Here is a 12,143-nt window from a genome sequence, read left to right on the forward strand (position 1 = left end):
ATGTAGAATGCGGCATCCTGATACCTGATGTAAAACTAATAATGCACTCTCCATACAGCCATGGAAGATATACGTCTTCGTGTGAAAACCCGTGTAAGACACACATATGGCACCTGTAAGCACATGGTATGCGTTCACGGGTGACGTACACGCTATCGTTTTTCGTGTGCCGAAGTGCTATTCCACACACTTTAACAATATTCTGCACACGACGCCGGGCAGGAACTTAGCACAAACGCCAACTCTCCTGCAAGTTTTGTGGTTGGAAATCATCAGTATGTACGTCCGCACGTGTCGCAGAGGACACGGACAAGTTAGCATCGTGAGCCATGCCAATCTCCTGACACCACTCACTGCATTACTACTGGATAGCTTCACTACACTCCTGCTAGTGACGGACCGTTAGTCTGAAAGTACTATAACGTTATAAGAGGGTTACAGAGACTAGAGCTCTATGAGATGCCACTAGAGGAAGCCACCGCTACCTCAAACTGTTTATATATTCCATGATGTTACAATAAATCACATGCCTGAGACAGAGCGGGGCCGCAGTTTTATTATAGCAGGTATAAGCAGTGCAGGAGGCGAAGAAGGGGTGCGTACATAGAAATAATATAGATAACCATCTAACTATATCTATCTTATATTATCCGTCTATCTATATTATTTCTATGGGTGCGTAGTACTGTATTGGCATGCAGCACACTCCACGTGGGGGCACGTCAGACATGGATTGCCTCGTACACGTATTTAGAGATGGACGTAACTGCAATAGACGCATTACCTGCAGTCCCGCACTGCCGGAGAATTCACAGAATCGGCAGACGATACGGTGGTTTCACCACAAGATTACTAGCTAATAATTACTCAGAAGGAAGGTTACGAGTTATAATAAATCGCTATACGTATACTTACGAGCGTGAATATGCTCAATGTTCTAACGTTCTATTCTACGTTTTATCCATGTGGGGAATAAACGTTACGTATGTGAAGGTTAGAAGGGGACGCGATATACGCTGGTTGGGCGAAACAAAATAGAGTGTCTGTTTGCGGTTCCACGACCAGCTCTATTTTCGGTGACGAACCTCGCGTATAAACGAAATTTAAAAATTCTAGGACCCCCCAATCCCTAGATGTATCATACACCGCCTTGTGATTTCGTATTTCCCTCTTATGGTATATATTACACGGGTTCTCAGCTCAGCTGGGGCGGAGGTGTAGGATTGTTTAATATACGCCAGGACAAGTTTCAGTAACCATAACAAGTTGCTAACTTTCTCTAATAATTTAAAATAAACATGCGTTGTTTTCATTTCTAACCAGACTCATCAGACTTTCATTCTGTGTCCAGAAACACGCCTACCGCCTACCTTTTGGATTAACCATATAACTGCACGTAAATGTATCACAGAGCCATGTCTGAAACAAGGACACCTGTGCCATGTACTTGTATCTAAACAAATTCCAAATTTTAGAAACGACTGCGCATCCCTATCCCCGATATATTTTTTTCTCATCGAGTCATATTGTTCTGTTGTAAAACATGTCAGTCTGACGTGCGAATTCGAGTGTTAGTAGAGGAGTTTTAGTAGACTTGGTTTCGCACTTGACTCGCACGCCCCTCACGAGGTGGGTGCCTGGCCTCATCATCAGCATCTGCTGCTGCATGCTGCTGCTGCTATAGCCCGACCAGGCTGTGCGACGGATTGTCTATACAAGAGGTAGTATAGGGTATTCTAACCCTAGCAATACCGTTTCTTGGAGCTACTGCTGCTACAGCGAGCGAGATGAGGTGTGAGGAAGCCACACGCAGCTAGCTAGCTAGACACGCCGCTCACACCATGGCTTCACCTCACCACACTGATGCTGCTGCTGGCTCGCACGCGCAGAAGATAATCAACACCGGCAGTTCACAAAAATCATCCAAAAAATCGATGTCTCTCTCTCTCCCTCTCTCTTGCCCTCGTTCTCCCCTCGGGCGAGGACAGCACACGCGATCACCGCTTGAGAAATACTGACAACTTCACGCGTATGAATAATAGGTGGCGCGACACTCGTTCACACGGACACTCATAGCGACAATCGGAGATCCATGTTTTTGTATTATAATCCACGCGCGTGCACGCATACGCCGTCACGAGCAGGTATAGGCGAGTGTTGTGAGAGCAACTCCATGCTATTCCCCTAGCGGCACAGAAACCTCTGTCGATCAGTACCAGCAGGATTAAGAGAGTGGCCCCCCCTGTAGCGTGTGTGGACGGTATAAATCACTAACGCTCAATTTCTACTTCTCATCAGCACAAACAAGCAACGTGCGTTCAGCGGCAGATACGCGTAAACATTTCAAAACTTTCTGTCGACAACATCGGGTACGGTGACCTCACTACGAGAGACATCTGTGGCTGGAAGGCGGAGGAGGGGGATCTCAAACTCGTGGTGAACATACGCGTCTACGAATCGGTGATTGGACAGTTTTCGCAAACATGACATGTCTTCCCCCGCCGAATCACAACTATTCAAAGACTTCGATCACAATAATATACGTCTTTACCTTTTACATACATATGCATTGTACATAATTGTATCTTTTTACATACATATACATTGTACATAATTGTATCTTTTACATACGTATACATTGTACATAATTGTATCTTTTACATACGTATACATTGTACATAATTGTATCTTTTACATACATATAAATTGTACATAATTGTATGTTTTACACAAATATACGTTGTATATAAATCTCTTTACTATTTATTTTTAGTATATTCACGTTATCATGTATTGAGGCTTGTGTGCAAGAGCGGCATACGCACGTCTGGCTTCCGTAACGGTTGGCGATTAGACCAGAGAGTAGGTCCGTCAAAATATACACGCGGCTGCTGGCGTGTTCACACTGTTCGTTTCACACATCGTTTCACACTGATGCCTGGGCGCAGCGTGGTTTCTCCCGCCCTGTGAGTCACAGGACAGGCGAAACCGCGAGTTTCAACGATGCATCATCACCTGCAAAACGCTGCAGCTGGTTTCAATGTTACCCTGCACATCTCTCTGTACTGCACATCACTCTGTACTGCACACCACACGCGTTTTAGAATGCGGCCCTAAATATTTTTTTCTTTTGCGGCCAGGCATCCGTCTTTTTGGCCTGGAGCCTGCTATGAGTCGGGTAACAAATCGCACGTGTTGTCACAAGACGCCAGACAAACCACATACATGTCGACCGCCGTCTACAGCTACTGAAACGTCTATCTCGTCACGCTATTTTCTCCCCGTGTCACACCTAAACTATCAGATGATGTTGAACTGCAGTTCTTATAAACACACATCTATTTATCACTACGATGCCATATGGGCACACATAACCATTCTAGACTTCCACTACCCCTACTCAATTGTCTCTGGACAAGCAGCAATAGACTGAAGCTTATTGAAGCACGAATATGCAGACGGATGTATGACAATAAATCCACTGTCCATCCGTAGCATTGACATCAATAGTGACATGAGCTAACCTAGACCAGCAGCATCACCATGCGGGTCTGAACAAGTTTATTACCCATCTAGTTTCCTCATCTAATCCGATCATTAAGTGTGCTCAGGATTTGTACGATCTACTCTAGTGCAGAAAACAAACCAAAAACACACGTGCCAATCCAATGCGAATCATCATAGATGGAGCCGTTACTATGCGTATAACATATGTACCCATCCATCCACAGTGCTACAGGGGTGCTACGCTCCTGTGTTGGAACAAGAGGAGCTTCCCGATTCACAAGCAGCGTGCTTGTAATATGCAACCAGATGTGGAATGCGCACGCAGCCTGATAAGCATTGGTAAGCTAAGCAGGAATAGTAGCTATAAAATGAATAAACGGTGGGAAAGCACGTGTGGGATAAACAGACAGGTTATAAACAGCAGTAGAGTGAGCAGACAAAGGTAAGGGTTGTGGGATATACGATTCTGTCTAGTGAACAGATATGGGATAAGCAACTCCAGTGTGGATAGGATGTAAACAGGTGGGACCGTGGGGGAACATGCTGCCAGAGTTCATGTACAGATATGTTTGCAGGCAGGTACAAACACAACGATAAAACACATGCACACGCACACGCATACATACATGTATACGCATACATGTGTGTGCGTGCGTGCGTGCGTACATACGTGCATGTGTGTGCGTGCGTGCGTGCGTGCGTGTAGAAGACAATAAACCTATAGTATTTTGCAGCAACTATCTTTGCATCCACTGCCAGACGCGGCTTTTACTAAGATTGGAAAGCTTCGCACGCATTGCGGAGTCACGCCATATTCACGCTACAGTAAAACCCCGTGCAGCTAAGCGGCTCCCAGGGAATATACGTAACTGTCTTGGAAATCACCGCAAAACATGAGCACAACATGCTGAATACAACATGAACAGCGGCGGGTGTCAACGCTACAAGAACACAATGAATATTATACAGAGGGCAACGACATCAAGCAATTTCACTTTATTTGCGAAATTCTTCGCTATTGCCTCAAATAAAACACAGGCTAGGGAGCATGGGTGCATCACCGGCACCAGCAGGGCCAGCTCCCTCACAGAACAGACAGCAACTAAAACCGCTCACTAATCGGACCCTATTCATCAACAATGCACGTTCTGTTCGCTAGGAATCGAGGTGCCCGCGCATAGAATCGGACACAGAGTCGAAAATCGATGCGATGACAGCAGCCACGCATGACCGACTCCAACTAATACTGCTGCTGCGGTGCAACCACGTAACCAACAACTGCATTGTATCGACATGTAACACAGACGCCCGTACGACTGCTGCACCTCTACCACCCCTCCCCGTATGTAAATATATACGGCCTATGTGTACTATTTATTACGCAAATACCCTCGAATAGTGTTTAACATTGGAAGAACGCATGTTCAACTTCGTCTATTGGGATCCTGGCAGAAAATAGCGTTCATACTACATCTCATGCCACCCAACCATGGATATTTTATAGTGTCCAGTCAGTATATACACGCACGAACGCACGCGCACGCACGCACACACGTGCACGCACGCATACACGCACGTACATGCACATATATACAAACAAGAACACACAAATCCAGGGCACATGTGTTCTTGATACAATATACGATTATATATTTATATATAATATATATAATGTCAGGAGTGAATCGAAACAAGATTGTTTTTATTGTTAACAATGCGTGCATTTATGTACAACAACATTGCATTATGTATATTAACACCACCTTCTTGATGACACTCCAGATAACATGATATGAAACATGTCAAACTAGTATCATTATACAGGTATAATACCTACATACTCATAATACAATGTAGAACCAAGTTAAAAACAACAGTAAAATCCTACCTGTCTGTTATCCATGTCCAAGCTTTCCCGTCATTTTTTGTTTCGACAGACATGTTGACAATTATCGGGTTCCCTGATAACATGACGAAATTCTCTTCCTAACCTATATGAAAGATTTAATTCACATTACCTATGACGAACACAAAAAGACAAAATATAAACTTGCGCATAGTCACAAGTAAGGTATGCTGTAGCAGGTTTTACATCAAACAGAAGCTATATATTATAGTAAAATTCTATTCAATTTTTTTTCAACGAGTACAATGCTTGAAAGTACAAAGTGCAACTATGCACAATGTAAATATAAGCATGCGTATGACCACGCACACTATACGTAACACAGCAGGGCATAGTGTTTGCATCTAGTGCTGCTGGCGTCACTTACCGTACAAAACCCACTTGCAACGTACAAAAGAGTTTTATCTCACATAAGTTGAGATATCATATGCGTCAAACACTATGATAGAAATAAGTAACTTCAGAAAACATTTTAGTATATTTCACACCCCAGGTTTTACAGAGGATCATACTATGATAGTACAATAGAAAGTATACAAGTTAACAACATGACCTTACGGATTAAATGTTGTTAAAATTTACAAACTATTATATAACCAACGAGCCATTGAGCTATTGCCACATTTGTTATGGTATATTTATATTTACGGCTTGGTAGCATTACTTAATTTAGCGTGTTGCTAGCAAAGTTTTACAGTGCACAGTAGTACAATTCTAAACAGTGAGCTTACGAGCAATGTGCGAACACTTAACTAACGTGCCCCAATTGAAGGTTAGATTAATCATCAAGAGTATACCTTCAAATCAAAATTACTCAGCTTTTATGCATTTTATAAATTTTTAATACTGTAATATAGATTTGGAGCAAATATTTTTAGACAACCCCGTGAATTATTTACTTTTCCAAACATGCACCCGGCAGGCCCGTCTGTCTATTACACTTGCACTCGAGCATATGCTACATAGATATACACATTCCTACATGCACAGATACGATTACATGCATATATGCTAAGCACACGTACACGCCTGTACGCACACACATACACACTTGAGTTCACCACAAGAGTAAAAAACGTATAAAAATGGCGGTTACGTCTCACAGAGATTGATGCACAGGATACCGGTAGCATCCCGACACAGTTAAACTCACATCACCACTACTAGCTCTGCATCCAGTAGCCTTAGTAACCACAGCAGCCAATAAAGGCATCTACTACCATACACAGAGCACCCATCAACGAAAGTCACTCGTAAAGGAATGAATCATGGACCATTGACATGCAGGAAGGCAAGCGCATAATGATTAGAGTACTTACGACTGCCACATAATACGCATAGCTATCAGTATCATTGCATTATTCTGATACTCATATATACGCGCTGCATAAGTGTAAATTAATAATAAACAGCACGGCTATATAGATGGATGGAGACTGCTACCAATAGACACAGTTACCCAGCTAAAACCCTGCCATTAACAAAAACCAACAAGCCATGCAGGTCAGCTTTGATCTGTACTGTAAGCTAGTCCTGAGAGGATATGTCATTGTCATTACCTACGCCCAACGAAGTTGGAGGAGGTTATGTTTTCGGTCTCGTGTGCGTGTGTTCGTGTGTTCGCGCGATCGATATTAGCGCGTCAGCCAGCGAGCGTGTACATGTGAGCGAGCAGCAGCAACGAGCGGCTGCTACGAGCGAGTGGGCAGCAAGCCAGCAAGCGTGTACATGTGAGCGAGCAGCAGCAACGAGCGGCTGCTACGAGCGAGCGAGCAGCAAGCCAGCGTGTACATGTCAGTGCGCTGGCGTATATCGTGGGTTATTCATGTGTTCGTGAGTCGTATGGCGTATGGCGTATGTCGCTGGCGGAGGTATGCACTCTCTGTGAGTGAATTCTGTCTAGTTACATATGCAGTGTGTAGGGATTCGCACAGACATTATATACAAATACGTCCAAGCTCTGTATCTGCAGTTCAACACTTGGTTACACTCAGTAGTGCTAGTGTTATTAGTACTAAACATCTCCAAAATGATAGCTTTTACATGTGTACTAGCACAGGCACTTGGAGCGTTTCAATAAAATATAATGCTAAATAAATACGAAATCTATTTACTACCAAAGTCTTAATGTTTCTCTACTCTCTTTCACCTATTATTCCCGACAATTTCTTGTAAATGCCGTCCAAACGCTCATCTGCAACACATGCTGGCTGCCGCACGCTGCTGCATGCACACTGACACATAAATATAGAGAGTAGAGAAACATTAAGACTTTGGTAGTAAATAGATTTCGTATTTATTTAGCATGATATTTTATTGAATAACTCCAAGTGCCTGTGTGTACTAAGGCTGTGTATGACATCAATTGGGGTACAACCTCCTCGGACATGCCTCGTTATAATACCTCTAGGCTATAGTTTTACTATATTGAATCATGCTTTTGGTTAGCTCTAGTACTATAGCCGCTTACATTAACTGCCGCTGGGCTATAGACCGACCCATGGGGCATGCGATGGACCAACTTACTCCAGCCAGTCAGCGGGAACTATGTATTTCCGCATGTGGAGGGGTGGGCTGGTTGTGTTTTGGTTGTGGAAAAAATTGTTGTTTTGGTTCTAAGATTAACACAATTAATAATATAATGTTGTTATCTTTCATGACACAAACTAGTATTACCATCTCTTTTGATCGTCGCGTAAATTTGTTACTTTGACGACCAACAATGTTTTGTCCACAACCACCGCCAACACCCGCCCACCCCTCCACCGCGGAAATACATAGTTCGCCGGCTGACTGGGCCTGTCGCAGGCGGCCGCCAGATAATGGGCCGTCACTTGGACAGTTCCGCAATCGAATGTTTGTCACAGAAATACCGGCAAGTAACTCATTGGCAACGATAGTTAGGGTTACAATTTTAGTAGCAGGCTATAACTTAAGCCACTATTCCTTCGGATAAGAGGCATTATTGCTACACATGACGTTTTATAGTCGGGTATAATCGGGGTAAGTTAGTCATCGATGGCCCCATGGGTCGGTCTATCAGCCAGCCGGCAGTTAAATGTAAGGTGCTATAGTACTAGAGCTACAGCTTTTGGTGCGTACACAAAAGCAATCGCTCTGCTCTAAGGCACATATAACATAGCTTGTTAAAAAGTGAGTACCCGGCCGTCACTAGACCACGGTCATGGTATGACTGTAGTTAGTAGTAGTAGTAGTTAAGTAGTAGTCAGTAGTAGTAGTACTCGTAGAAAGCGGGGTACGGACGTTATGAAACATGAAGTGTGGGGTGCTAAACGTACGTCACGATCCGCGTCACGACGTTTAATGGTACGTTACAGGGGGGTTATAAGAAGGCCGGGGAAGTTGATTTAGGCTACTGCCTTGGGTTTGTCACGTGGTATTTTACAGCGTTTTGTCTGCAGCCTGGTTCTTTTCGCCTCGCCACTACAAGGAGCTCGTCTATTTATATTATAACAATGTCACATAATATATGTATCCCTGTAGTCCGTTAGCTACTCGTGTATACACTCAACATGATCGTACTTGTTCTTGGGCTGTAAAATAGTTGTTACCGAAACATGTTATTGTAAGTGGCAACTGCTGATGAATTTAACACTTTCTACCACGGCGTATTATATAAACAATAAAGAGATGAGCGAGAGAGTAAAACATATCATATAACCTTTCATCCAGACAATTTTATTTCGCAGCTGAAAGAGACGTTCGTTAGTGCGACTCTGTTGGGCATTTTCACAAAGATATTGTAAAACTAAATCTCGCCGTTATACAAATTTAAACTAAAGGTACTCAATTCTATATTTTCTTATCTTCTGTACCAGTATTTTCTGCTTGATCTTCGTTTTCGCAAGTAGCTTTAAAGAAAAACACCAAAAAATGAATGCGGTATCTGTAACTTGGATCTAAGGAGGACATGCGCGTATTGTACGTCGTAAAAGGCATCGAATGTGTGTGAACGGTTTTCAACCTGAAGCTCGCACGCGCGCTTTTTGCTGATAATGGCACTTGTGTATTTCAGTGATGCTACAAGTAAGCCTGGCTGTCGAGCGTTATTTGGGGACGTTCAGAAAATACGACGCATTACGCTGCAGACGTCATTCTTGGCAGCTTGCGACAATCATCATGAGCAGTAAAGCAAGAAAGGTCATCCAGAAGTTGCGTCTGCCAATAGAGGCGGTCGTTACAACACATACTGAAGATATCCAAAGGGAAAATGAAATGCCATTGTGAAGTAAACAAATGTCGCGGCTTCCCTACCACCTGGCTTCTACCTTCTCCCTCCATGAATTCCCTCGTTTCGTCCTTATATCCGCTCCACTGACACCTACGCACCCTTACTTTCTCTCCCGCTCGCATCCCGCTGCTCTTGTCGTACGACATGCGTATTTTTTTACCGCTTTCCTTTTCCCTCTTCTTCACTTCATATTGACGACCAAATTTGTGCCCGGCACGTCGCACACGCCCCTTCTGACTCTCTCTATACCTTCTCTGGCAAGTGTACTGGTTGAAACGTTTAAAAAATTTTATGGCGTGGATTTGCTGTTTTTTCTTTAAAACTCTTTTCGTCAAAATACGCTGGCTGGTACCCTTAGAAAGTATTACCTGGGGCCGCGGGTCCAGTGCTAGTTTCGCGGCGAACGCGCGTCTGTGTGTGTGTGTGTGTGTGTGTGTGTGTGTGGTGTGTGTGTGTGTGTGTGTTGTGTGTGTGTGTGGTGTGTGTGTGTGTGTGTGTGGTGTGTGTGTGTGTGGGTGTGTGTGTGTGTTGGTTGTGCGGTGAATGCGCGTGCGCTGCGTGCGTGTGCGTTGCGCGCTGTCGCTCACGTGCTGTGTATGCTCACGTGCGTGGGGTGGCCCGTGCGCGTATGCGTGTGTATGTATTGTATGTGTGTGTGCGCGCGCGTGTGTGTGGTTATGTCACGTGTGTTATTGTATACTATCTGAATATAAGATATAAAAAATAATAATAAATAATTATCAGAAATATAATTTCATATAAAATGATAAAAATAATATTAATATTATCACTAATAATATAACTATTGAATAAAAAAAATAAAAAATAATATAATTGTCTAATGTGTGTGCGTGCGGTGTGTGTGTGTGTGTGTGTGTTCATGTAGGGGATAAAGTAATAAAAAGAGAAAGTAAAGAGGTGGATAAATGGAGAAGGTGGAGTTGATAGGAAAATGCTTGAGATGGATCGATGATTATTGTACAATCAGGTACTGTTCTGAATTAGCGATTGCTCGTCAATGTTTCTATTCCCTTGCTGTCAATCTGGTATAGATCATTGCACCAAAAAATGTGGAAATGCGGCCAGCATCAAGGTTGCAGACGAATTCCTTATAATACCAGTCGTTTGGTGACGCGCAGAGCGATAAATATGGCGTTTCATGGTGCACATTAAAAATATTCTTTGCCAACAGTTAGACTGGCTCCCTGTTCATAACATTATTATCGCGCATGCGCCCGCTGCCGAAACTGCCTGAATGTCTGTTTAAAGGAAAAGTTATTTACTGTAACCTACGGACGGGTGACAGTCTATCACCTCTAAACCGTGGTTGGTTCACCGCAAGGGTATGGAATCGGATTTGAGATTCAGCAGAATCGTTACAGCATAGTACAGTACAGTCAAGATTCGGATTTTTTATATTTCGAAAAACGATGATGCCGAGGCAGGGGTTCTCATCTCGCTACCAACCTTGTTTGGCTTGCACTGTCTAGCGTTCCACGTCGAGGTCTGGTTCGCGAAAACGTTGCAGTGTCACGTGTGAGTATATAATTTTATATTGCGACGCTACTCGAGTAAACAACAAACATGGTAGGGTGTTGTTTCAGTTGTATTGTGCGTCTTTCTCTCCTTCAGCCAACTTCAAAGGTTAATATCCACAGAGGTGCAAAGTTACTGAGGTAGGAGTATCGTGTAAGGTCCTTCTGAAAAACACAAGATGAGCCGAATACTAGTACCTACTACTACTAGTACTAGTACTAGTACTAGTAGTAGTACTAGTAGTAGTAATTGTAACATACATATGCTACACCTGAATTAAGTTAAGTAATTTCTGTCACAAATGTGTAAACTGAGTGATGGTCATATAAACCTACTCACTCAGTATGAATATTAATAACATACTTACACACAATACACATAATACACTACATAGTACATAGTACTATTAGTACTAGTAGTAATAGTGACAGTGGCCGGGGGCGGGAGTACTAAGTTAACTACTAATAGTATTAGTAATAGTAATACTAGATATTATTATTAATATTTTTAATGTAGTAGTAGTACTCCCACTGTTTGTGTTGCTATGTAGTGATTATTCTGATCATGATGAGGTGGCTCTAGTACTAGAGCTACATGATGAGGTGGCTATGTATGTAGCCCGATCATGTTGAGGTGGCTATGTATGTAGCCCGATCATGATCGACTAACGTCAATGCACAGCCTGATACCCGTTCGTTGGAAAATTTTCTACGCTGTGGCTATATGCCCGGCAGCCGGCCCCCTAACCCTAACCCTCCTGTTTACTTGAGAAATCACCGAAAATTAAAAACTGCCGCACATTTAGGAAATCGAAGACCGTGCCCGGCAGCCGTCGGATATTTTCTAAATGTGGATTGCGAGTTCGTTTGCTCAGTGATCCGAAGCTAGGAGAATTGGGCTAGTTCGAATATACAGCTCTAACGAAAACTAATTGACATTTCT

The 12,143-nt window shown here is 43.1% G+C and overlaps 1 protein-coding gene and 1 long non-coding RNA gene across 2 annotated transcripts in view; one reads left to right on the plus strand and one right to left on the minus strand.

Annotated features, from left to right (window-relative positions):
- LOC106812592 overlaps positions 1 to 12,143 on the minus strand; it is a 26,032-nt gene that overhangs the window by 13,106 nt on the left and 783 nt on the right. Inside the window, exon 3 of the long non-coding RNA XR_001394353.1 lies at positions 5,396 to 5,498. This is a non-coding gene — a long non-coding RNA (uncharacterized LOC106812592). The remainder of the gene's footprint in view (positions 1 to 5,395; positions 5,499 to 12,143) is intronic.
- The window catches only part of LOC106812591 (protein-L-isoaspartate(D-aspartate) O-methyltransferase-like), a 14,887-nt gene continuing 13,784 nt past the window's right edge, over positions 11,041 to 12,143 (plus strand). The window contains exon 1 of the mRNA XM_014816501.1: positions 11,041 to 11,201. The gene's annotated coding sequence lies outside the window, so the exon portion shown is untranslated. The remainder of the gene's footprint in view (positions 11,202 to 12,143) is intronic.

This window comes from Priapulus caudatus, unplaced genomic scaffold (genome assembly GCF_000485595.1).
Source record: "Priapulus caudatus unplaced genomic scaffold, Priapulus_caudatus-5.0.1 Scaffold664, whole genome shotgun sequence".
Lineage (NCBI taxonomy): Eukaryota > Metazoa > Priapulida > Priapulimorpha > Priapulimorphida > Priapulidae > Priapulus > Priapulus caudatus.